This window comes from Eurosta solidaginis, chromosome 4 (assembly GCF_040869045.1).
Source record: "Eurosta solidaginis isolate ZX-2024a chromosome 4, ASM4086904v1, whole genome shotgun sequence".
NCBI lineage: Eukaryota > Metazoa > Arthropoda > Insecta > Diptera > Tephritidae > Eurosta > Eurosta solidaginis.
The window spans coordinates 160,339,337-160,366,863 of NC_090322.1; the positions used below are offsets into that span (position 1 = coordinate 160,339,337).

Genomic DNA, 27,527 nt, shown 5'->3' on the forward strand with positions numbered 1-27,527 from the left:
CCTGAAAAAATTTATGAGATCGGTCGTATATATAGTATATATCCCCCACAACAGATTGTTCAGATAAGGAACTTTTCTTAATTACTGCCCTATTTGAAGAGCTAGAGGCTTCAAATTTCAACGAATGCTTACGTATATAGCATATATTGTTGTCTGAAAAAATCATAAAGATCGGTTGTATATATAGTATATATCTCATACAACCGATTGTTCAGATAAGAAACTTTTCGAAATTTCTACCCCATTTTAACAGTTATAAGCTTCAAATTTCACCGATTGCTTACGTATATAGTATGTATTGTTGTGTCAAAAAATCATAGAGATCGGTGATATATATAATATATATATGATGGTATATATAGTATATATATATTTTTTACGATTTCGGCCCCATTTTAACAGCTAGAAGCTTCAAATTTCACCAACTGCTTACGTGTATAGCATATATTGATGTCTGAAAAAATCATTGAGATCGGTGGTATACATAGTATATATCTCATACAACCGATTGTTCAGATAAGAAACTTTGCGCAATTTTTGCCCCGTTTTAACAGCTAGAAGCTTCAAATTTCACAAAATGCTTACGTATATAGCATATATTGTTGTTTGAAAAAATCATAGAGATCGGTGGTGTATATATTATATACTTCATATAAACTGTCATTTTGACCCCTTTTTTACGGCTAGAAGCTTCAAAATTCATCAAATTTCATCAAACAGTTACGGTTACGTCATATATTTTTGAAATACGTGATTCGTAGTCATAGTTTTTACATGCTGACCACAAAAAACGTGAAGCTTTGCATCCTCACACAGATTACCTACCTATTTTTTATTTTATATTTATCTTAAAAATCGTTGAGGTATGTAGATCTGTTCACTATATATTTCTTATCTTATACATCCGATTATTCGGAGATTACGAACGGGATAAGATTATTGTTCAGCCCCATTCATGAAAGGTATGAAGTCTTCGGCACAGCCGAAGACAGTCCCGTTCTTACTTGTTAAATTTAAACTAAGCAAGTAAGGAAGGCTAAGTTCAGGTGTAACCGAACATTACATACTCAGCTGCCAAATTACAGCTTGCAAAACTTTTAAATTACCTTCTTTTAAAAGTGGGCGGTGCCACCCCCCTTGTCCAAAATTTTACTAGTTTTCTAATCTGCGTCATAAGGTCAACCCACTTACCAAGTTTCATCGCTTTATCCGTCTTTGGTAATGAATTATCGCACTTTTTCGGTTTTTAAAAATTTTCGATATTGAAAAAGTGGGCGTGGTTATAGTCCGATTTCGTTAATTTTAAATAGCGATCTGAGATGAGCGTCCAGGAACTTACATACCAAATCTCATTAAAATACCTCAAAACTTACTCAAGTTATCGTGTTTACGGGCAGACGGACGGACGGACGGACATGGTTAAATGAATTTCTTTTTTCGCCCAGATCATTTTGATATATAGAAGTCTATATCTATCTCGATTAGTTTATGCCGTTAAGGAGTACCGTTTTGCGAACAAAATTAATATACCCTGTGAGCTCTGCTCAGCTGAATATAAAAATTGGGTGTAGTTAATCAGTATTGGAATGCACGGGAAAGGAATTTTAATATATATTTATTCCATCAACCATTCTGATATTCATGTGAAGCTATTAACTTTTAATATATTTTCTATCTACCTTTTTTCAGATCAATGTCAGCCACACACAATATACTGAGCTGTTGTCACTTTTAAAGCATTGTTGCTTAACGTCTTAACCTCGCTAACGGTAAGTAAAATGCGTGTTAACTTGTTTATATGAAATGCTTGTGTAAACACACCGTTACTTTGACTCAAAATAAATAATTAGCACGAAAATTGAGGGAAATGAGTAATTTCACACTCCCTACGAAGCCATAAATAGCCACTATTCATCAGTGCTTGTTTCACTTTCTATCAATTTCTACGCTTAACAGCGCATAATATCATTTTAAAATAAACATGCATTCATGGTTAACATTCATACACTCAAAAAAAAAAAAAACAAAAAAAAAAAAAGAAAATGGGTGCTCTAAAATTCATCACAGTCGAGCACAAATCGTTACTGGATCTAAGCTAATCAATCGTAAACAAACAAAAGGCATGCTTGAAGTTATCATTAAAGGTTGATGAATCAATCATGTTTGAGAGGAAGTGAATTAAAAATGCCATTCTTCCACCTGGAAAATGTATGTCCATTGGGCACAAACGTCTTACCAGATATTTCTTCATTCTTATTATATTGAGTCACTTTATACGCTAAAGGAGATTTAGTGGAGGCAAAACATAAGGCGTGGCTACCAAGTAATCGTGAAGTGCGATGGGCCAACATACAGGTGTACGTATAGAACATAAATGTTTTTAAGTCAACTAAAGCTCGCCCAGGGGTTGAAGTTAAACCACAGAATAGGTAACTCTACCAGAATGAAATCATTTCAGACTTTTTGAGAAGAGCTTCGTCGGTTTCATCACGGTACCAACCGAAACCGACAATTTATTATTTAACTACCAACTTATGATAGATAACGAAATTTTATCGTCGACTTATAGATATGTTTTAGACTTGCCATCGATTTTAAATTGAACTTTTATCTGTTATATGCCAAACCTATGATTTGTCAATAACAAGTCGATAGCACGCCTAATGAATATATAACTTTCGACATAAAATATATGATTTTCGATAAGAAATCGATAAATTTAACAAATTGGTTGCACTCTAATGATAAATCTACATCTTTTCGATACCAAATCGATGACTTTTTGATACAATTTCGATATTTCTTGATTAACTTTTGGGAGTAAAACGATAACATTTAGAACACATATCGATAACTTTTTGATAACTTTCGGAACAAAATGATAGTAAATACTCGATAACTTTTCGGTAGAAAAACAATAACTCGTTGCTAAAACAATCTTCAACTCATTGGTAACCTTTGCTATCGGTAGAAAATGAATAGCATGTCGAATGGATCTTTAACTTTTTGATATAAAATCGATGACTTTTCTATGTGAAATCGATAAACTTTTTATTACAAATTGGTGGCACTCCGATGACAAATCTATAAATTTTTGTTAAAATTTCGATAACCTTTGATAAGTTTTTGGTAGTAAACCCACACATTTTTGAAAACATATTGATAAATTTTTGATAACTTCCGATAAAAAACGATACTAAACACTCGATAACTTTTCGATAGAAAATTGAAAACTCGTTGTTAAAAAATCGTTAGCTCATTGATTATCTTTGCTATCGACAGCAAATTTAAATCACTTCGATAACCAATCTATAACTCGATGACAAGGAATGGATACCATGCCCATAACCCGGCGATAACAACAATAACTCATCGATACGAAAGCGTTAAAACTTCGATAACAAGCTGTAGTACGCCGTCTGGTTTAAGTTTAAGCTTCGGTTTTGAATTTCACTCGTTACTTTCCTTTCCCTTTCTTAAAGTTGTTTTTTTTTTCGTTTCCTTCCATTCCATTCCTGTTACTTTCTTCCCTTTGCTTTCTTTCCCTTGACTTCACTTGTTGTCTGTTTTTGCTCATATCAACTCCACTTCGTACATTGTTCCCACAATATGCTACAGTGTAGTGACTACCCTTAATCTTAAACTACGCTCAAGCTTCCATTTTGGACTTCCCATACCATAAGCGAAGATATCTACACATCAAAAAGCGCACTCTACTGCATTTTGGTTTTAATTCCTGTATTTCGTTTCAAAATTTTTTTCTCTAAGTGTAGTTATGCATACAACAACATAAACCCTAATATCGTTGAAAAGGCACTAATGACTTGGTATATTACTTAATTCGACACAATAACAGACCAAAAAAATCAAACAATGGGCTGACATTATCCATACTTTTCTTCATTTCTTACTTTTTGCATTTTTTAAGCCAACGCTGCGTATGAGTAACATAACTATGTATGTGTTGCTAATATTTTTGCATATTGCAAAATAATAACTACATTTGAATGAGGCTTATTTAGGAGTACAATGCAAACACTTAACGACTGCGTATAAAAAGTACCGATATATAAATACAGTACAGTCGGAAAGTATTAGAACAAGATAAAAAAAGATGTTGTTGTCAGTTTAGCTTCAGAATTGTATTTTTCCATATTGAAAATGGTCAAGCGAAAGGAAATATCCGTCGAAATACGAGCCCAAATCATTATTTTGCAAAAAACAGGGAAAAAATATCGAGAAATAACCAAACTTTTGAAAATATCCTTGTGTTCAGTTCATACGGAAATTATAAGATAACGGGAAACGGGACAAAATACTAACAGAAAACGATCTGGTCGAAAAATCAAATAATCGAAAACAAAATACATATATGCCATAAGCAAGGCCAATCGACTGAAATCTGCATCAGAAATTCGTGCTGAAATCAATGAAGACTTGGATTCACCAATATCGCTCACGAAAGTCAAAGGCCGGCTTAAAGAACAATGTATGATTGGACGCGTTGCTGTCCGGAAGCCACTTTTACGACCAGTAAATAAACAGAAAATACTGAAGTTCGCTCAAGAACATATTGGCTGGACGATTGATCAGTGGAAATCAGTATTATGGTCAGACGAATCAAAATTCGAACTTTTCGGTAGCCATAGGCGTCAATATGTTCGCAGAAGCGTCAATGAAAGATTCAAAGCCGATTGCATTGTGTCAACTGTGAAACATGGCGGGGGCTCAGTGATGGTTTGCGACTGTTTCAGCTACGCTGGCGTTGGTCAACTAAAAAAAATTGAAGGAATTATGAAAAAGAACAGTATTACAGTATACTCCAACGCCATGCAATACCATCTGGCATTAATTTGATCGGTCGTGGATTCATTTACTAATCCGAAATAGATCCGAAACATACTTCAAAACTTTGCACTTCTTATTTAGAACGAATAAAAGTCGCAGGTGACCTTGATACAATGGAGTGGCCACCAAAACCTCCCGATTTAAATCCCATCGAGCTCTTGTGTAAGAATTGAATCGACGTGTGAGAGATATCAAGCCAACAAGCCTTCCTTACCTGTGAGATTGTTTCAGCGAAATGTGCAATAAGATTCCACATCAAACACTTAAAAAACGCATCGAAAGAATGCCGAAATTGTGCGCTGCAGTCATCAAAGCAAAAGGTGACAATTTTTAAGAAAATCCCTCAAAGTAACATACTCACTGCTTTCTTATAAATTTTGATGGAACTTTTAGTAAAATTCATTAAAAATGTCTCCGGATCATAGAAATGCGTTCAATTTAGAAAAATACTGAGAATATGTGAATCATATTTTAATAAATTATACAATAAACTGACAAAAACATCTTTTATTCATCTTGTTCTAATACTTTCCGACTGTACTGTACATGTGCCAGAAAAGGCAGACCGTGCAAGGTGTTGCGAATTTGCAAATTTTAAGCTTTGTTGTTGTTTTTTTTGCTGTCACATGGTGTGCATTGTTCACATGCAAGTATTTATTTCGTAATAATAGGTTTGCTTATTCTTAATTTTTTTTTGATAGTCTGATGGTGATTTACTAAGATATTTTAGTGTTACATGTTCTAGTGCTAGGTCTTTGCATTCTTTGTCTTTTGGTTTATTCTTAATTTTTTTATGCAAGTGAGTTTGTTTATTGACCCCTTCAGGCAGCACATTTGCCTAGTTGGGCCTTTTGAACCATTTTGTTGAATATTGGAACCATATTGGTCCCTCTCGACTTTTTAAAATGCCGTTGAATACCGCGCTTCAAAAATACATTACAGACAGGCTAATAGCAAAGACTAATTTGTCGTAGCATTGCTGGACAGAATTGGAGGTTTCAGTGTAGTCAAATACTATTTAGTGTTCATTCTATCTTGCTTAGCGATTTTGAGTTTTCTTTTGAAATATTTCCTCATTCTCAAAGATTCTTTACTTTCTGAACAGCATTCCTCTTTGGTCCTTCAAACATATTTTTTGTAACAGGCTTTTTAGGGTTTTCCTATATTTTTGGCTGTTTTCTGTAGAAAGGCTCACATTGAATAGTTTTCCAAATTTTTTCCTGAGCGGAAGAAGGATGTCCACCAAGGTTGGATAACCTATACGTGGAGTACATCTCAAGTACCTCACTGGCTTTTACTTCAAGAAATGCTACTACTATTTAGCTTTTTAGGGTCTGCGGTATACTATGCTGATCCGGAAATAAACAGATCCTACAAGCTGTCAGGTCACTGTAGCGTTTTCCAAGCGAAAGTATTAGCCGTAACAAAAGCAGTAGAAACACTGGAAGAGAATAGATTAAATTGCAGCCACATAAACTTTTATATTGACAGTCAAACAGCAATGAAGGCAATAATCTCGCATAGCACAGTATCAATCAGTGGAAAGAACCATGACGGGGAGAAGCCTACATCTATATTGGGTCCCAGGGCTTATGGGAATAGATGGGAATGAAAAAGCGGTGGAACTAGCTAAAAAAAGGTGCAACCCTTGAAGCTTGCTCCTTAGATGTCCAAATTAGATTGGCCAAGATTAAAAGAAGGCGAGAGGTGCACATGATCGAAAAAGCGGGAAAGGCGTGGGTCCAAGCGCGGGGCTGTAAAGTGTCGAAACTTATGTGTAGGTCTTACAACCTGAGTCTAACAAAGTTGCATCTATCATTAAAAAGAGAGGACTGTGGACTCATGACGGATATTCTGTCTGAACACTGCCTTTTGGCGATACATGCCTTTAAATTAGGCTTGGTCAGTGATAGCAGATGCAGGAAGTGCGGGTTGGAGGAGGAAATGATCGAACTCGTTTTGTGCTGGTACCCTGCGCTTGTCAGGCTGAGACTCCAGCTTTTTGGAGTGATACAGCTGTAAGATATAGCAGAAGCAAGTAGCGTAAGTCCTAGAAAGCTTCTGGTATTAGAGTTTTTCACTTTGGTCGTTAAATAAACTTCTAGTAACACTAGGGACTCATTCAGTCTATATGAGGTCCTCTTGGACCGGCCAGTTCAACCTAACCTATGTGTTCCAAATATCAGCCATATCGGAGCACATAATACATACATGAATAACAAGCGCCCTGTGCAAAATAGCGCCGATAGGCAGCGCAAGGATCGAGGTATTCAAAAAAATCATATTTGTGGTCCGATTTGGTCTACATTTTGAACACATGTTTCATACAGTCCGGTAGAAGTGACATCAAAATATTTTGGAGTTCGAGGAGGGACAAGCATACGCGGCGCAGAGTCGAGTAAAGTCTTTGGAAGGATTATGTATTGAGGAATTAGATTATAACAAATTGTCAGGAAAGAGTCCTTGTAATAATGAGTCACTAAATGAACTAAGTAGAATGAGAAATAATAGGCAATTAAATAAAGACTAAAAACTGAAAATGAAATAATTAAAAAAAATTTTTTTTATTGAAAACAATACTTACATGAAGTAATAATAATACTAAAAGCTAGAAAATAATTAGGTAGGTCATAAGCACTAGTCAACACACTCCTCACCAATCTAGGGTGTTGATCAGACAATTAAATAAAAGCATTGGACGCGTAAAATTTCTATTGATAGTCATAATTAAGACCAACTGAACTTTAATAAAGTTATGCTACGCCTCACAAAGAATACTTGTGAACTTTGTTGAGGTCGCCTAAGTGGGCTGGAACAATAAGCATCGTTTAAGAGAAAGAAACGCTCCGGCCAAGAAATTGTTTCTATCAGAACCCGCCTATGGAAGCAGAGGTAGAGGGCGGCCCCAACTCCGGTGGAAAAGGATTTAAATTCCCTTGGTGTGACCAATTGGCGCCGGTTGGCAGAGAGAAGGAGCGACTGGTGTGCCTTGTTGGATGGCCATAACCCTTTAAACGGTTAAGCGCCCTTTAAGTAAGTAAGTTAGAGGAAGAAAAGCAGGTACACAAAGTTGTTATTTTTTAGCATTAAACCGAAAACAGCTTACGTATACTCAAATGACTGCAGTCGAATAAATACTGTGTGACAGTTACTCACTTTGCTTACGTCAGCAGACTTTAATTAAAATAGCCCTCCCTGTGTATGTTTGTGACAAGCTTTTGGTTTAATAAAAGCACAAAGTGACCATTTAAATATAAAAAAGATTTCCCGCGGATACTTGCAGTTGTAGTTTTTTTTTGCACTAATTAGACTGTCTGTTCAGAAAAAGCACAATTCAAAGGAAATATAGGTACATAAATATGTGTTTATGCAAAATTTCGTTAAAATGTACATTAGGGAAGTCATCTTAAATCAACTTAATAGTTTCTCCAGTCTCCTGAGTAATCGAATACAAGCACCTAGTCGATTGGTGATAATTGATTACTTTACTGAACAGCTTTTGCTAATCGACTAATCCGTTATTCGAATAGTCAATTAATTAGAGCTCTACTCCATGGAGCAATATTAACTTTGGCCCTTGTGTGACACTGAAATTTATATATAATCAGCCCTATTCTGCATTTCGACTTGGATTGGAATTTTTTCGATTTGGCAATTTTGGTATTCTGTGTTCCAATCTCTTTCTATCCAACTTCGAATCGTTCGATTTTGCGTATTCTGCATTTCGATCGTAGTTCCGTTTTTCTAAGTTGCAAATTAGTTGGCGGAAAAATATTTTCTTTTTAGTTTTTTGTTAATTTATAACAGAATTTTAACAAAAATGTAAGTAAAACTTGTTAAGAAACGTAGAAAGCTTGATGATGATTGTTTTTTATGTTTCCAGGTCAAAAACAACATGTCGATGTCGAAGTCCTTGGACGTATTTGCCCCGCAAAAGTATTTAACATATACTTGAAAGCATCCTTATTAAGTAGAAAGTTTTTTTGAACCTAAATAAGAAAATAAGTCATTAAACTTTACCATTTTTAAGTTCCAATTTCTTACAATTCGTCACTCATCTCAAATGGATTACACAAATGTCGCAATATTTGCCTTTCCATTCTCGCCTGGCCATTTTCGTATGCATTACTTTCCAACTCCACAAATAATGCCGCGGCTATTGATTCCATTATAATAGGCAGCTATAATTTGTGTCTGTTCGTTGGGTCCAGTTATATGCCAAAGCAAGCTGCCGGCGTAGAGGAAGGTGGAGCGAAAACGTAAACAATCCTTGCGGAAAGAATAAATAAACCTTTATAAAGTATTTTAGGCCAGTGCAATGAAATTAGCATCCTTAAAATTCAGAAAATGTCAACTATATTCGTGCAGGAATCCGTTTTAACAAAACTTGGTGGCAACGGCAGGGAATTGGCCAAAAGAACGACAAAAACACACTTACAATTATGAAAGCACTTCATTCAGAAAAATATAACACTGCGGCAATATATTCTTTTGCTTTTTTTTGTACAAAATGGCGTGGATAATAAAATATAAACGTTTTTCAGTGTTTTTTACAAATTTTCTTTATTTTATTTTGTTCCAATGGTCACACATTCCGTACCAACAGCTGATTTCGAAAAATCATTTGCTCTTCCTCTTCTCTTTACGATTCCGTCGTAATGCAGAATACCAAACTTCGACTAAAGCGGAGCGTAGAACGGGAACGTAATCGAAATGCAGAATAGGGGTGAATATTTTTGACCAAGGTATTACCTTCGGAAGGGGTGAGACTTGAAAAAGGTCGTAAACTGGATCTATAAGGAACACCCTAATATACATACAATGCGATATCATGACATGTTTTTTTTTAAGGGTTGAAGAAGAGAAAAAGAGAATTCCGTTTCGACAAAAATATATGCATAAATTTATGTCATATTAAAACTTGAAAGTTTTTTACCTTGGCCAGATTCATAAATAATTTTGGAATAGACCCCAGCAACAAAGAAATTAAGAAAGTCTAAAAAACCATTTTGGATTAGCTTCACCAAAATTTTATCAGCCAGTAATAGCCTTGCTGCTTGGCTATATGGTGGCATTTGATTCAGTGCTGAGTAAAGAATGGTGACCACACTGCTAGCAGCTCACTTAACAAGTGCATCCCCAAATCTGACGTAGCTAAGGATCCAGACTGCTGTTATAAGCAAACAAGGCAAAGAGCGGTTTCTCTTAAATATTTTTAGTATGGTGGCCTTGTGAAAAATTGATTTTTTTAACATAAGAATTATAAATGTTATTTATGAAATATACTAAATAATAATAAATGTTTCTACAACAACGTACTATAACAACAAAAATGCTATATCACCTAAAATGTTAAAAACGCGAAAATCTCAAAACGCTATTTTCAAAGAATTTCCCTTTTTGCGCGCAACCCCTCAATTAAAGTGCGCATTATAATCTTATTATCTTCTTTCTAGGGCGATGGCCGAAAAGAAGTTAGAGCTGGTTACACTCTAAACTCTCAGCGGGTTAGGGGGCTTACAATATACTCGTAGCAGGTATGCCCGTTGGAAAAAGCGACTAAAATACCCATATGATTCAAGGGATTGTGTAGTGCAACCCTTTCAAGGGACTGCCAGTGCAATTTATAGCTTCTCCAACCCAATTGCCAACCTCACCAACCCGTGACAAAGCCTGTCTCTTTTGCAGCCGAGGCTCCTGCTACCCCAAGTTCCTCAAAGAACAAGGTGGTGAGGTTGGTGGTGGGACGGCCTAGAAGGTTCAAATAATCGTTGTTGTTGTTGTTGTAGCGATAAGGTTGCTCCCCGAAGGCTTTGGGGAGTGTTATCGATGTGATGGTCCTTTGCCGGATACAAATCCGGTACGCTCCGGTAACATAGCACCATTAAGGTGCTAGCCTGACCATCTCGGGAACGATTTATGTGGCCACATTAAACCTTCAGGCCATTCCCTCCCTCCCTACCCCCAAGTTCCATGAGGAGCTTGGGGTCGCCAGAGCCTCGTCTGTTAGTGAAACAGGATTCGCCGCGGAGAGGTGAGGTTGACAATTGGGTTTGGAGAAGCTATATATTGCGCTGGCAACCTAAAAGGTTGCGCTACACAGCCCTTTGAATCTGGTATTTTAGTCGCCTCTTACGACAGGCATACCTACCGCGGGTATATTCTGATCCCCTAACCCGCTGGGGTTCAAATAATCGTTCATATTAAATTGTTCCCCAGACGGTCTGACCATCAAGAACGATATCACTGCTCAAAGCCTTCGTTTAGTTTTTCATCGCTACAACAACAGCAAGCTGGTTACCCCTGCATGACACGGTCCCAAAAAGTAGTGAGCGGTGGTTACTTCTATGTCAATGTTTAATGACTTGACAAATAGTTCGATCGAGAACTTTTTTATAGTTGACTAACGCTGAGTTATTTTCGGTGTTCCCGTAAAATATTCAGGGCATATAGAGCATGGTAGCGTTGCATGACTTTACAGCCGATTTATATCTAACTTTTTAACTTTAATCATTAGTGAGTTACTTCCTGGAATGCCTTCAAAGAGTCAACTTTAAGTAGGCTTTATAAAGCAACTGATAACTTTTTACTTGAAGATAGTTTTCCCTTTTTATTTTACCATGCCTTACCTTCAGCGTTTCTTTTAATCCAAACTTTTGAAAAGTAATTTATATTATCACAACAACTCTTTTTGTAGTAGCTTCCAAGTTCAGAGTTGGAAAAATATAAATTTATGCACACATATGTACAAATATATAAAGCGGACGATGGCACGTGTATAAAGTTTTAGAAAACTTGGCGACGTTGAATGCACTTGAACTTTAAAAGTGAAACACTTTCTTCACAAAGCCAGTTTGTTTATATGTATGTGAAATATATTTATTTTGCTTTAACTCTTTTTTTGTTTTAAATGTATACATATGTACACATGAATGCATATTTATAAAAGGTTTGAGGTTTTGGGCATCCAGAGGCCCTTTTACTGCAAACGCTAATGAAAAAGCTTTCTTTCTGTGGGCAAAGACTGTTTAGCTATCAGATGCTCGTTCATTACTGAAATCTTCTTGAAGCGTAAAAGCAAACAAAAATTATGTTGGCATCTTATGCTAGTTCATTGCTTACCGAAAAGTTACGTCAATATCAATTGTTCTATTACCCACAATAACCAATGTTTTTTCAATACATCGATCAATGCGCCACCCACGGAAATTTCGTTTCTACATACAGCATTTCCATTAGACTCCAAATAATGTTGCAAGTCTAAAGTTTGTAAGCTATCAGAAAGTTCCTCAAATAGCTACGGCAACCTTCCCCATTTTGAAACAAATTTTCTCAGGTTCAAAATTTCCTGTTACCTGTTCGCCGGGAAGCTACTTAATATCAATGGAGTGATTCCGCGAATTTTCAAAATATGTTGATCCTTGCTCCACTTGACAGAACTTTCACATATATATATGCATAGCACTTTTATCGGATACTAAATAATATTCCAATTCTAGGTTAGTGGTTTAGCTTATTATGAAGGGTTCAATGTTACTTTGTGATCCCTCCTGTGACTCCATCTAGTTATCTTCCACGCAACTAACAGTATTGGGGTTGCCCCGCATACTGAGCGGCATAGGTTCCTATCAGACCGCGCCACATCAATACTAGAACCACAATTTCTGAACCTGATTGGTAGCGCTGATTAGCTGGCTTCACAAATGGGCAACCGATTGCTTAGCTGGCTTAAAACTCATCTTTTTAGAAACGAACTGCAAGTGGCCACTAGCGCTGCCAAGTCATTATTTGCATTCAATTTCCTGATTATTGCCAGGAATGTCGCTATGGGCCAGTAAGAATAGGTTGAACTGGCCGCTCAATAAAGAGCTCTGATAAACTAAATGCGTGCATAGTGGTACCAAAACTCGCTCGATGGCAAAACGGAAAAACCCAAATACGGTAACAGGGCTTACTTTATGAAATAACTCCATTCCCTTGGCAAATGCTAGGTGGTCTCTAGGATCTAGATTAATTGATTTCTCAAGATATGGAAACTCTCAAGCGCAGAACACAAAAAAATCGTCCGCAGCCGTTTCTGCCTGCCCGTATTTCCAGCATCTGCTGTTACTGACAAGGCCTAATTTATTAGCATGTGAGTTCAGGAGGCCGTGTCCAGTTAGCATGCCCATTATGAGCTTTAAGTATTCTCTCTTAAGAGATAAGAGAAACTTTGTGTGCCCAATACCGTAGGATTTGAACATGATATTATAAATCTTGTAGCTCGGTGCTTCTATCCACGCCTTTCCTGATTGATGGATCCTGTCTCCTTTTGATTTCTTCCAAGCGCACTAGGACATATACTGTCGATTAATTGAGTGCTTCTTCTCCAACTCATTGGCCTTCTTGTTACCTTCCCTCTGTGGCCGGACACCCAGTGTAGATGTATAGTTCGGCCTGGACGAAGTCTATGCAATGAAATATTATATGACTTGACCTTAAAAACATATATTGACGTGACTGAAGCCTAAACACGTTTCTTCCAGAATTTCTGCTGGTTTCTTCATGGATAAAATTTCCACATAAAAGACACTACATCTGGAAGACTGTAGGATCTACTAATTTCTGCGTTATTGTGGCCACAAGATCTCGTTCGAGCTATGCCCTGGTACTCTGAAATTATTAGTTAAAAGTTGCTTGCCTTATGGCCCGTTAGCTGTCCTATAAGATGTTAAAATTCAGAGTCCAATTACCGAAAGTCGCAGAAAATCAGATTTTCCAGAGAGACGCACATCACTTCGATCTTAACTATCGAGAATTATTCCCGATATGTGCAAGGTATGTCCTACATGTTTTCGGTTTCCACATGGCACTAACCCTCTTTTCATTGCTATGTAGATCCTCTAACTCCCATGTCTTTTTGATACAACCCTATTAATACTTCTAGTTTTTTATACTGCGTTAGAGGATATCGATGACAGTCTTTGAGGTATCGCACGTATTGGATGTGGCAAAGCCCTGTTACAGGAAAAAGGAGAGGCTGTTAAAATTCCTGCCACTTTATTTTCTAACGAATTTAATTCCCTGTGACCTTAATAGCGGCGAATTGCTTCTAGAAGAAGTCACAGTAGTCTGGTCGCCAAAATTTCCCACTGACCTTGAGTTATTGCCAGAATATCCCCAACGTTCCTGGATGGGAACTATTGGAACGTAAAAAAGTACACCTTTTCCTTGCATCAGATGAGTTTACAACTTATTCCTCAAAGGTATATGAGTTGTAAAGTCAGCAGTCTGGTGTGAGACTCTTGCGTGGCCTGAAGTTCTTGATAGAGTTGAAGTTGAGGCTTGTAAGAATCATCGTGTGCCCATTGTTCATAAGACTATTGGCCGGGTCTCGAAGTCTAATACACCTATTGCTACATTCACCCCGACAAAATTTATTCATCGAAGGGACCCACTGGATCCCACCAGTGCCATTCGTTGCACAATTATATTACTTATGCAGCCAATGCACTATTACAAAGAGGACCAGTCTTTGTCAAAGACCTTAGGGCTGTGATGAAAGGTAGCCAAAGCTTTTCCAACTATGTCCTCTATAACCATTTATGATAGCTTGCTCTCATGTAAGGTGAAATGATACTTAAATTTGTCTTAGAGGTCTTAATGTAGGGATCTTGTACCTCCTCATAAAAGGAAGTAGTTTTTCGGGGGTACACATGCCACGCTGGTATAATCTATTATAAAAGTGTAGAATGTCACCGTTGTGTGATACAAATTCGAGAATGTGAAGACCTTTGTCTACCTAGGAGCCAGCTTTAACAGCGAACACCGTGTCGGCTAAGAAATAAAACGGAGAACAACTCTTGCCAACAGCTGCTAATTTGAGTAGACAATTGAAAGAATTGTAAACAGTTTTCTCTCGATGAAGAGAAGTCGTGCTCATCGTACCTGTTCTGATATATGACATTATGGACGGTGTCAAGAGAATATGATATGCTTCATGGATTGTTCGAGAGAAAAGTTCTGCGGAAAGTTTATTATCCTATCCATTATCCCTGCAAGCGCTTTACTCACATATGAAGATAGGAAGATAGTACAACGAATAAAAGGCTTAAAGCTTCGCTGGGTAGAGCCATGCTATGCGAATTGGCAAAAAAGCTTCGGTCAAGAAGGTATTTCAATCGATACCCGCATTTGGAAGAAGAGCAAAGGAGAGCTCGACTGAGTTGAGAGAGGAAGTTCGAGGAAAGCTTCACCACCCATGATACTCCCAATTGGCGTTAGTTATAACAAAGCAGGATTAGCTGGCTAGGCAATTAATGGCAAGTTACTTATGAGCGGTGATGGCATAGACTCAGGCCATATAGTCACCCTAGTGATCTGCATGCGTTCTAGTTGCAGGTAGAAATCTATTGCCTGTGTTTTGTTCTTTTATTTAAACAGTACTGTTGAGTAGTTCTATAAACAGTCTGATATTATTGCATACATAGCTCCCCCTACGTAAGATTCTTAAGATCTTAACGGCTAGAAATTAGAACAAAATATGTTTAAAAAAGGTTTGGTTGGAGCCATAGCGGAACCATGCAAGGTGGCAGGATGGAGACATACCTACAAACATAAATAAAAGTTCCATGTACTCGGTTTTTGTAAATTCAATGGACTAATGTCAAAATCTTACTGCGCCGGAAGCTGATGTATCAAATCAAATAAAACAAGTACAAATCAGCTGTCCCGTGCTGCCACCTTGTATAGTTCCGCCATGGGTGAAGCAGAAAAAATAATAATTTCGACAAAATTTTATCCACTTTTTCTCCAAGTTTCGAACTTAGGCTTTGAAGTCTCAAGGTTAACAGGTGCTAGGTTCCTTTTCCATTGCAGGGAGAGGATAAAAATAAATTGTGATAAAAATTAATCTTTGCTTTTAAAAGTCATTCAAATATTCAAGAGCGATGTCGGCCGTTGCAATAAACTAATTTGCTCATGCTCATATGAAGTTTCATTGCTTTGGAATTATTGTTTATAACTATAATCATGTAATTTCATTGTGCATTGATAATGACAGTTGAATTGCCACATTCCTTTCAACATTACCACGAACAACAATTGAAATGTAAAATACATAACATTTTATAAAAATTTTCGAAATTGGTAGCAACAGTAGCTATAGGTGGATAATGAAACAATTGAACAAGTGTAAACACATTGTAAGAAAATGAAGGCAACTGTGAACATACAAGCGTACAGTTGTGGTCCAAATGTCAGCAGTGCTTATGGCTTATTTGATTTAAGTGGCCCAGTTTTCGGTATCCACTGTAAAATACATTAGAGTAAGAAATTGGCTTCAAAACATGGAATAACTTGTAAGGACTAACCGGTTGGTTTTGTTAAAGTTGTGTGAAATTTTAGTTGAAACGGTTTTTATTTAATAGGAATGGTGAGGTTAGTGTAAGTATTTAATTGATATTCTATAACTCATGGGCAAATTTTTATTACTTCTTATTCAGTAGTGTCGAGAAAAAAGAACTGCACACCTGAGCAGCGCGTCCTCATAAAAAAATTCATTGCTAATGGTAAAACATGTGAAAGTGAAAAATATCATTGCTTTCTTACCAACGACGGTACGTTGTTGTTGTATGAACGATAAAGATACTCCCCGAAGGCTTTGAAGGCAACCCTTTGAGAGTGTTTCGCTGCACAACCCCTTGAATCAATTTGGTATTTTAGTCGCCTCTTACGACAGGCATACTTACCGCGGATATATTATAAGCCACCTAACCCGCTGGGTCAGGTTGTAACGGTACATAATGTCATGAAGTACCAACCAAGTGACAAAAAGCATGAAACAAAGCCAGCAGTGTCGATAACAGAAGCTAAGTATATCGTCAGATACTCAGAGCAATTTCCATTTGTGGATGGTATTGACATTAAAAACACTTTAAAATTGCCTTACAGCATTGAGAGTGTTCACCGACGTTTGCGTGAGCATGGCCTGGGTGCCCATAGTCCAAGAAAAGTACCATTGTTAACTAAAACGCATGTGCAAAAGGTACTTCGATTTGCAAAGAATATTTGAATTGACCTTCTAGCAAATGGCGCAAAATTTAGTGTCGGACGAGTCGAAGACTGTCATATATGGTGGGAGCGGATCACGCTAACATGTAAGATGGCCTAGGTGGCCGAATACCATTTATTTATTTATTTCTTACAGCTTATACTAAGCCTAGCTTATACCTATATGAGGTGGGTTTTGTCAAAGGCTGAGGTATGCTCAAGTCAATCCAGAGTCGGATGGGGGTCCCACTTCCCCCACCTAAATAAATACACAGTAAATTAGTGTTTTGATTTCGAACACAAACACACACGCGGCCCTCAGGCTAAAATATTCACAACCTTGAATCCAAGATGGTGAAGACGACGGTAAATGACGGTGGCTCTCGCCAAGGGGTGATGACGGCGGTAGTTAGGATCACGCCCGAAGAGAGAGTATTGAATGACGGTAGTTCTCACCAAATAGCATGACGACGGTGGTGGCTAGATTCCGGGATGGGATGTCCGAGTATCGGGATGGCGATGATGGTTGTACCTAAGCTTACCTGAGCCGTATATCCGTGCATTACCCTTCCTTTGAGTAATAGGGGGGTGAGCCCCGTTTTACTCAGAGGAGATGATGACAAAAATATTAGGGCTCCCCAATAGACCTGGGGGGGGGGGGGAGTACCATAGGCAGAACCGACCTTGTAACTTTACCCCCCACCGACCTAAAGGGAGTCCCTGGAATATGTGTTAGGGCTGGCCAATAGGCCGGGGGGAAGTACCATCGGCGGAACCGAGCTTGTAACTTTACCCCCCGTCGACCCAAATGGAGTCCCTAGATTGGTTTTATTTTGGCTCGTGCAGTCTACCAGGGTAGTAGGGAATCAGCCCCGCCACTGGCGTTTCGGCGGGTTTTCTTCCTACCCGAGAAGGCTGCTCGTGCATTACCTTTCTAGTGAGTAATAAGGGGTGTGTATCCCGTCTTGCTCACCGGAAATGTGGGTAAACCCGCAGGGCGTCCGATAGGCAGGGGGGCGTACCATCGGTGGAACCGACCTTGTAATGCACCCACCTAATCCAAAGGGCACCCCTTGTCGACCGCCAATGGCGGCCGGCATGCACTTCACTTACCTAAGGCGAAGTGTGCCTGGTGTATTCTGAGAAATCATTTTATTCATATGTGTCTATGAACACGCGCCGAAAACTCCCAAGCATTGTGCGCTCACCATCGCTGGCTTGCCTTGTGTTGTTGGGCCAGTATGTATGTATGTGTACATATGTCGGTACATACAATACTAGGGGTCGGCAGTAAATGGGAAATATAATGTTAGGGGTGGGCGCTAAATAGGAAATAGATATTATGGCGTAGCATTTGCTACCTATATATAGTAATTGATATAAATTTAAGTTATTTATATGAATCTATTGACTGCCCAAATGGAGTGAGGGATAGGTAGCAGACGAATTATACCAACGCAAGGATTGTACCAGTTGTATCTGACGCTGTTAACGTATCTAAAGTACGAAGGAAACATCTGAATGGCGATGCACTTATTAGGTTGAGTGGTGCGTTACAGTATGAGCTTCGGCTCATTTTGCATACGTTCCAAAGCTTCCTAGTGCCAGCATAAAGTACTCGGGACATATGCAATGCTATAGGTAAGTCGAAAGTTTGCCCACCTTGCACTAGAATGACAGTGTTCTACAGTAATTGTACAACTTTTGTTTAAATTCCCTTATGCTACTAGATTTAACATCATGGTAACTCATTGATTTACTTAAGGACATCATGCTACCATACCTATGACAGAGACAAAATTCCACTTGTTTGAACGTTGAAAACGACCGAAAAATACGAGAAAAATAGCATAAAGATGGTTAGGAGTAAACCAGATCAACGTCATTGGCACAAAGCAGACATAAACCTCATTGAAAACGTGTGGGTTGATGTCAAGAAGGCTGTAGCCCAATACAAGCCAACATCGAATACGCAACTACGGGAAACTGTAAAAAACGCACGGGTGTCGATTTCGGTTGAAAGACGCAAAAACTTGTTGACCATCGCTGTGCTACAATTCTAAAGCATAAGAACCATGCAACAAAATACTAACAAAAAAATACCTATGTAAAATAACCCCCTGATTTTGAAAATCAAGGTTATTTTTAATTATATGGTTATGTTTTTGAGATATTTACGAATAACGGTTTTTTCCAAAAAAAAAAAAATTAAAAATTGGGTTCACTTAATCATATATATATCAAGAACGAATTACGTAATTCCAAAACGGTTTGAAGCTTTTAAAAGGCAACAAAATTTTCTATCAACTACGCATACAACACTTTTTGTTAGGTCCTGCAGAATCAAAGCTAACGAACAATCATTACGGGTTTTTTTTTCATTTTTTATGTACCAGTAGGGTAATTAAGTATTTAATGGATATATTTACTTGAATGCTTATAACTTTTGTATTAGTCCATCGATTTTGTTGAATGAAAGCTTATTTTTTTGCAATAAAACAGAGCTTAGAGAGAAAAAACAAATCTGCAAAAAAATAAAAAGTTTTCAAGATCCTTCCTCGCAAATTACAAACTTTTTTATATTTTTACAAAAAAAAACTGGAAAAAATCCGTAATGATTGTTCGTTATCTTTGAATCTGCAGGGCCTAGCAAGAAGTGTATGCACAGTTTATAGCCTATTTTATTACCCTTTAAAAGCTTTAAACCGTTTTGGAATTGCTCAATTCCTTCTTGAGATATATATGATTAAGTGGACCCATTTTTTTTTTTTTTTGGGAAAAACCGTTATTCGTAAATATATCAAAAACATTACCATAGAATTAATAAAAAGATGATAAAAAAATTATAAAGACTACCTTTATATAAATGGACCAAAAAATAGAAGGCAATTTTTCCTTTAATACAGACATAGTCTTGTTGAATTTGGACTAAAAAATTTTAACAATAGCTCTTGTAAAATAATTTTGGGATTTAAAAGTTTCAAGTCTCTGGATCACCGAGAATTTAGTTAAAAGTCGATCGCAAAATTTCCAATTTAAAATTAATTTTCTGTATATCTCGATCCGTGTTCCACATAGCGGATGTTTTTTAACGTAATGCCTCTCAGATCTGAACTATGTTCTAAGTATCAAGTGTCTAGCTCAACGGGAAGTTACCGAAAAAGTCTTTTCCGTGGGTCAAAAATTCTTATGGAATTGAGGGGACAAACATGAAAGCGAATTAATATAAAGGTAAAAATAAAAATAAAAAAATAACCTTGATTTTCGAAATCAGGAAGTGATTTTACATAGGAATTTCATAATGGCGTCGCTGTTGCGGAAAAAAAAACTGGAATTTGTGATCCAGCGATATTAGCAAACGGCAAAAAAAATAAAACTACAATTATATAAAATTTATGTCAAAATTTTAATAACAATTTGTTACGCTACTAAGTTTTTGACTGCACAAGCGATTTACATAAAAAATATTTTTTTATAGAGTAATTACAGTTACTTTTTCCACCCATTTTTCATGTATGTCCACTACTAAGATTTTGACCGCAACTGTACATATATATGTATATGTATATGAGCTTATGCAGCAATAGAGTAATTTGCAAGCATTACATTCTTACATACGTATATACATATATGTCCCATGCATACGCACTTATGTACACACGTCTATACAAATGTACATATATGGCGCTTCCAAGCATTGTCATTAAACAGTGTAAAAAAGTTGTAAAAAGTAAGGCAATGACAGTAGTTTTAACATAGTGAAAAAATGCACATTGGCATACATTACAATAAAAAGCAAACTGCAGACAAATGCACCTCAAGCTGATAACAACAACCACAAAGCGAGCAAATAAATTCATTTTGAGGCCAAAAATGCGAATGGTAAAAAAATACAAGCACACATATTTGTACTTGTACTAAAAATGCAAGTGCGAGAGGTGGTACGCAAAACAATGCGCAATACGCATGTGCAGCCCAACAATACGCTTAACGCTCTGGTAGTGTCACGCTGTTGGGTGTTTAAGTGCTGGGATGGCCAAAAAAAAAAAACTGGCGCATCTATTAATTAAGTGAATTGACAGTACGTAAAATAAACCGACAACCCTGACATGACTTTCCAGTTACTTTTATGTTAACACTTTCAATGCGAAAATATTTTAAATAATTACAATAATATGCACAATAGAATTAAGTGCAAAACATGTTTTGAAAAATATGTGAACAAATAAATGGAAAGCAACAAAAAATCACGCTAGTGCCACGAAAAGGGCTCAACGCCAACGCCCAACAAAAATTTATTTGTTTTGCCTTTTTGTATGATTTTCTTAGCGCGGAATGAATTACATATATGGCATACAGCAAAGTGCTGAGGGTCGCGTGCTATCTACCATTCGCTATAGAAAGTGAGTTGTGGGAATTTGTGTACATATGCACGTTCGTATGTATATAAACACATTTGCCTGTATGCCGTTCACTGATTTTGCAATCCTCCCAACCCACTTGGCGACGTAAGTCATTTGGAAAAAAAATTTGGAACCTCATTACTTTTCATTTCAAGCTGAAGCGCAGTTGTAAAAAAAATAAGCGTCAACAAATGCACTTATATATGCATATTTGCAATGAACAAGTGCACACAAATTTAATTGCTGCTTTTTGTACTGATGTGCAATATTTTGCATAGATATGCTCTTGATCCATTTTTTGTGCATTTCTATAAAGTTTTTTTTTCCATTTATTTGTTTAGCTCTCATTAGTAAAATTTTAATTTTTACTGATTTTGTACCCAATAGTAATTATTATTTTTAAACGATTTCGATAGAGCTCAACAAAGGGCGCCATTATTTTATTATCCACCTTAAGCATTGGTTATGTACTGAAAGAGTAGAGGCGGGACGCAAAAAAATGAACTTTTATGATAACGTAGAGAGGAAATACGATCGCACAATACGTCATGATATCAAAAATGTTCTCGGCGGCTTTTATGCTTAAAATTGAAAGAAAGCTAAGTCTTTAATTAGTGCTTAAGTTATTTACTTTAAAATCTATTAATTGTAAGAACTAGCAAACACAGAAAAGTTGTTGAGAATTTCAAGAAGTTTTAGTTGCTCAGTCTTTCTCTCCTCTTTAAACTCTTCTCGTACTACCTCGTCTTTCTCGTTTTTGCTGCTTTCTCTTTTTTTCTTAGCCAATGTTTACTGGTAATTTTTACTACTAGATCCAATTGATTTTATATACATAACATGAATGTGATGTGTTGAAAGGCTTTTGTTGAAATCATGTTTGAACGTTTGTTTCACGGCTAACAAACACACAAACTGTTTTTGTTTAAATAATCTCATATTTGCTTAAAATGGTCTGGTTATTTCCGGTCGGATGTATAAAGTACTGATGTATATTGGAACGGTTTGCAGACATCCCTTGTCAAATTTAGGTTAAAAAAACAAAATTTCAATGAAATGGTGCCTTTTTAATTTGTAAATATATAAAAATATTGTTATCATTTTTCATCATATTTTCAAAAATTTCCACTACTCTTTATATATTCCTTAGTACAATATTGAAAACAAACATCTCATTAAGCTAAATCAAAAAATTGTTTTGAAATCCTGGCATTCTGTGCGGAATTATTGCATACGTTTTTAGCGATTCTATATTAGGTATACTAGACTGACGAACAAAACTGACGCTGAATAATTCGCCCATCATATCTGTCCTGATATATGGCTTAGAAGCATGAACGGTGTCGAAAGAACATAAGATGGCTTTTGGAATGCTCGAGAGAAAAGTTTTCCTAAAGATGAATGATCCTCTCCGTGATGCCGATGGCGGGTATTGATGGAGATATGATGATGAGCTTTGTGAGCTTTTCGCAGATATGGAGAAAGTGCAGTGAGTAAAAACGCAAAAGCTTCGTTGGCTAGGTCATGTTATGCGAATGGATGAAGACGCTCCGGCCAATAAAGTATTTCACTTGACACTGTTTGGAAGCAGAGGAAAGTGGAGACCTCCATTGAGTTGGGAGAGGCGGGTACAAGAAAAAGAATTGTCCTCTCTTGGTGCTCCCAGTTGCGTGAGTTATCGCGAAACAGGGATAGCTGCGTGAATTGTTACGAAACGGCCAACATTGTGTAGGAAGTTATGCTCAATTAACGATGATGATAGATAGACTGTTATAAGTCCTAAAATAGGTTCTATTGTGCTTAACCATTCAGCTTTTAACTGAATGTGTAGGCCCTTAATGTACACAAGTACTTCATAAAATCTTTAACTTCCTATAAAGAAATTACTAAGAGTCACGCAAAATATATAGGATAGTGTCTGCACTGCTAAAACAACGTATTTGGTGATAATTTGCATCGGGTTTTTAATGTAATCACAAAAGGAGCAGACTTCGCTGGTAAAGTTATGTTATGCGATTTTAATTTGGAAGCAGAGGATGGGGAAGGGCTCCATTGAGTTGGAAGAGTCAGACAGAGGAGGAAGACTTGATCTTTCTTGGTGCTCCCAATTGGCGTCGATGTTGGCAAAACAGGGATAGCTAGCGAGCCTTGCTACGCAATCACGAAAATTGCCTTGGCGGCTAAGCAACAATTAATGAATGATGATGCTAACAATGTGGCCTGTCTTTGCCCTAGGCAGTCAATCCAGTGTTTTGTTTTCGGTTAATCATAGTTTACTTTATGTGTATTTTCGTGGGGCCAAAATAGCTCTGGACTATAAAATGCTGCTTTAACACCCACTTATTTAAGATGATCTGCCTGCTTATTACATATATATTTATACATATTCTCAGAAAACAAAGCCAACAAAACCTTGTTATTCATTTATGGATCATGAAAACCCTATTATGCATATTTATAGAATATTGTTAATTTACAGCAAAGAATTATCTATTCTTATTATAACCTGTGAATAAAAACAATCTGGACCGAATTTAAATAAATCGGAATTTCCTACCTTTTGGAATTTGAGAGAGGTACAAGGTCCCAAATTGGACCCGGCCTAAGCTAGGTGGCGCAAGAGAGACCCTGCACAAAATATCTAGAAATCATTTTAGGCAGTAAGTTGTCGCGGAAGCTCAACTTGGAGAAGAGTGTGAAGACGCCTCGAGGGTACATTTTGCGTATAAAAGAATGCTGGGGTGTACATGGGGTTTATCACACTATCTATCTCATTGAATATCTACAGCGATTGTAAAGCCTACCCTATACTATAGAGTCCTTCTTTGGTGGACAGCCACAGAAAAAAACCTATCTCGAAAAGGTAGAAGGAGAAGGGAGCCCTGAAAATAACCTCAACGGATGCATGGTATGCCGTTCTACACATTTCACCTGTAGACCCAGTCGCAAAGAACATAGCGTTATCAACTGCAACGAGCACAGACCATACGGCCATAGAAGTATAGCGTTATCAATTACAGTACGAGATAACTGCCTCGTTCCGCATCTGCGCTTCGAAGCGGCTCTTAGAGCCACAATAGAGATAGATGGTTACCGAAACGGTGTCCAAATGGTGGAAGATGCGATAAGATATCCCAAAGTAGTTGAAGGAGTAGGATATGCGGTATACTGTGCTGTACCGGATATAAACGGATCGTACAAGCCTCTAGATCACTGCGTTTTCAGGCAAAAATTGTAGCCGTAAACAAGGCAGTAGAGACATTGGAAGAAAATAGCTTAAATTGCAGGCGTGCCAGCTTTTATATTGGCAGCCAAGCAGTAACTGGGCAATTATATCGCATAGCACAGCATCTAAAAGTGTGTTAAAGTGTTGTGTCCCAGCACAAATGGGATTAGATGGGCATAAAAATCCCGATGAGCTAGCTAAAAAGTGCGAGTCCCTCGGATCTTGCTCCATGCACGTCCCAATTAGACTATGCTAGATTAAGATAAGGCAAGAGGTGCACAAGATCGACCAAGCGGGAAAGGCGTGGACCCAAGCGCGGGACGGCAGCGTGTCGAAAATCCTGTGGTGGTCTTACAACCTAGGACTAACAAAGTTAGTCCTATAATTAAAAAGGGGAACTGTAGTCTCATGACTGGTATTCTGACTGCCTTCTGGCGTCATATGTCTTCGAATTAGTTTTTTTCAGTGATAGCAGATGTAGGAAGTACGCGTTGGGGGAGAAAACGATCAAGCACGCTCTGTTTTTGTGCCCCGAGATTGTCTCCCTTAATTAAGAGTGATACAGTTGTCAGATCTAGAAGAAGCAAGTGGTATAGGTTCAGGTAAGCTTCTAGTATTTGTAAAGAGGACAGAGTTATATCACAACATATGTCCTGGTTTTTGATAGAGTTTTACTGTTTGATCATTAAACAAACTTTTGGTAACTTTACTGACTCAATCAGTGTGAGGTCCTTCTGGACCGGTCAGCACAACCTTACCTAGCTCACGTAACATAGGTATTTTAAATTTTCAATGAGCATCTTTCTCTAACTGAACAGAAAAGTGCTTTTTTGAAATGATCTTTTCATTTTACCAGTTGTTGCAGTGCATATATTTTTACACAGACATTTATTTATCTATATATAAGTTATGCATGTTCTATGTGCTATTCACACTTGGTTGAAATGGTAGAATATGAATAGTATGTATTTATTTCATAAATTCTCCTTCAGTACCTTCTAATGTAGTCGGCCGTGCAATAGATTAAGTCACGACTATGTGGCCTGGTTTGTCAACAATAAATGCAAAAATATGTACTTGTGCTATATTTTGTCGCTTTTGTTACCTTGAACGTTATTTTCTAATGAGCTTAAAATTATTTGTCTCATAAATAATAATGCATGTACGGATTAAATATTTATGAATATTCAAAGTGTAATATTTGCTGCACTTATGTCACATGGACGATTCCGTAAAATGGAAAAAGAGGATATCTGCTTAAATGTAATGTTACGTGCTCCAGAGGTTGAACCTTAGCATCTTGGGAATAGCTTTAAAGAACATTTTATAAAATCTGATGGAAAGTTGCTTACTTAAGAGACCTAATGATACTCAATAAGTCGAATATTCGAATACTCTAATTGAATTTTCAGAATTAGATAAGCCGAAATCGAGTAATCGTACATCACCAACTATTCAAATTATTGCTATTTATCGACTATACGAATAATCGGTTCGGAACGAGCTTTCGTATGCATAAACACTTTATATTTTTTATTTAAAGCTCGAATTATTAAATACTTTTAAAAATATTTATATGTTTCACCTCACGTTTCTATACAAATTTGCAAAATAAATAAACCAAATTTTTAGACTTCCTTCAAGGTTGTGTAATTGCGAATTCAGATATTGCTGAAAACCATAAGGATATATGATATTTTTGTGATATTATTTGGAGTATAAATAAGAAGATTTTTCGAGTTGATTTTTGTACGTAATATCATAGATATGACGGTTTTAAGCACGTAATCATTTTTTTCTGCGGTAATTGTTTCGGAATAACGGGCAGATTTGGTCAAACGTCGTATCAATTAAGAGGAAAGCACCATCCATGGGATGGTAATTACCCTTCAAGTCCTTAAGATTTCGGTCTAAAGCTTCCTAAGACTATTTATGAGCTGTGGTGCTCTCCTTCCATTCTTAGAACGAAGAGCTTTTGTTTATACTGCACATCGGTGTATCATATTTTCCAGAGAAAGTTGCAATTTAAATACGGAGTCAGCTGTACATCCACCGCAAAAAAGAGTAGTAGCGATTCCTGAGGAAGAAACTGCCACAGCGATATCCCTCTTTGCCTTTACATCAGCTAATATCAAATTTAGAAGAAATGGTTTTCAGGATTCTCCAAGCGCATCCAAAAATACCAACCCTCCCCTCTTCTCAAAAATAATTCCTTGAATAGTTTCGTATGCGAGTTTTCGATATGAAACTAGTTATGGCTTCCTTGCTTTTATAAATGTACGCAAATCATCGATATCCTAATTCATCTCCCGTGATGGCCGATTAAGTGACGATTCCATAACAGGTAGTGTACACTTTCAATTTGTCACGGGCCAGATTTTTCGCATATTGAACTTGCACTTCAAGTTAATTGTCCAAAAGGAATAACAGCCAACCCCAACTCTGTAGTCAAACTTTAGCAGTTAAAATAACCAAGTTTGTACGGTAGCCGTAGTTCTGAAAAATACCATTTGTAGGGATGGTGCAACGCCCCTTTTTCCACAATTTAGAATTTTACTGGAGGTGTTAGGATCTTACCAAATTTTCATTTTTATACTATTACTACATCCAGCGATATGCAGCTTGAAATATTGCATTTGCATGGGAGGTGCCACGCCCCTTCCTTCTCACCACACAGTTTCTTGGTGGTGTCATGAATTGACCCAACATAACCTTTTACTGAATTTCAATGTTCTAGCATGAATACTTCCAGAGCTATGCAGTATCAAAAATTTCATTTGTATGAGAGGTGCCATGCCCCTTTTATGTATCGAAAATATATTTAGCCTATGAGCATCCTTGGAAGGTTTCCAGTAATTGTTTCGAATTCGGTTGAACGGTCGATCCCTTTAGGATGCAACCCCATCTATACCTACACACATAAATACATATGTAATTAGAATTTTATATATATAGATATAAAAAGTAATATATCTTTATTATAAAACGAGTAAATTTATTAAGTTCCATCAATAACTTCTATG

The 27,527-nt window shown here is 37.1% G+C and overlaps 1 protein-coding gene across 13 annotated transcripts in view; it reads left to right on the forward strand.

Annotated features, from left to right (window-relative positions):
• LOC137250553 (uncharacterized) overlaps positions 1-27,527 on the forward strand; it is a 136,779-nt gene that overhangs the window by 88,667 nt on the left and 20,585 nt on the right. For all 13 annotated transcript variants that reach the window (XM_067783574.1, XM_067783575.1, XM_067783565.1 and 10 more), the window contains one exon: positions 1,690-1,769. The gene's annotated coding sequence lies outside the window, so the exon portion shown is untranslated. The remainder of the gene's footprint in view (positions 1-1,689; positions 1,770-27,527) is intronic.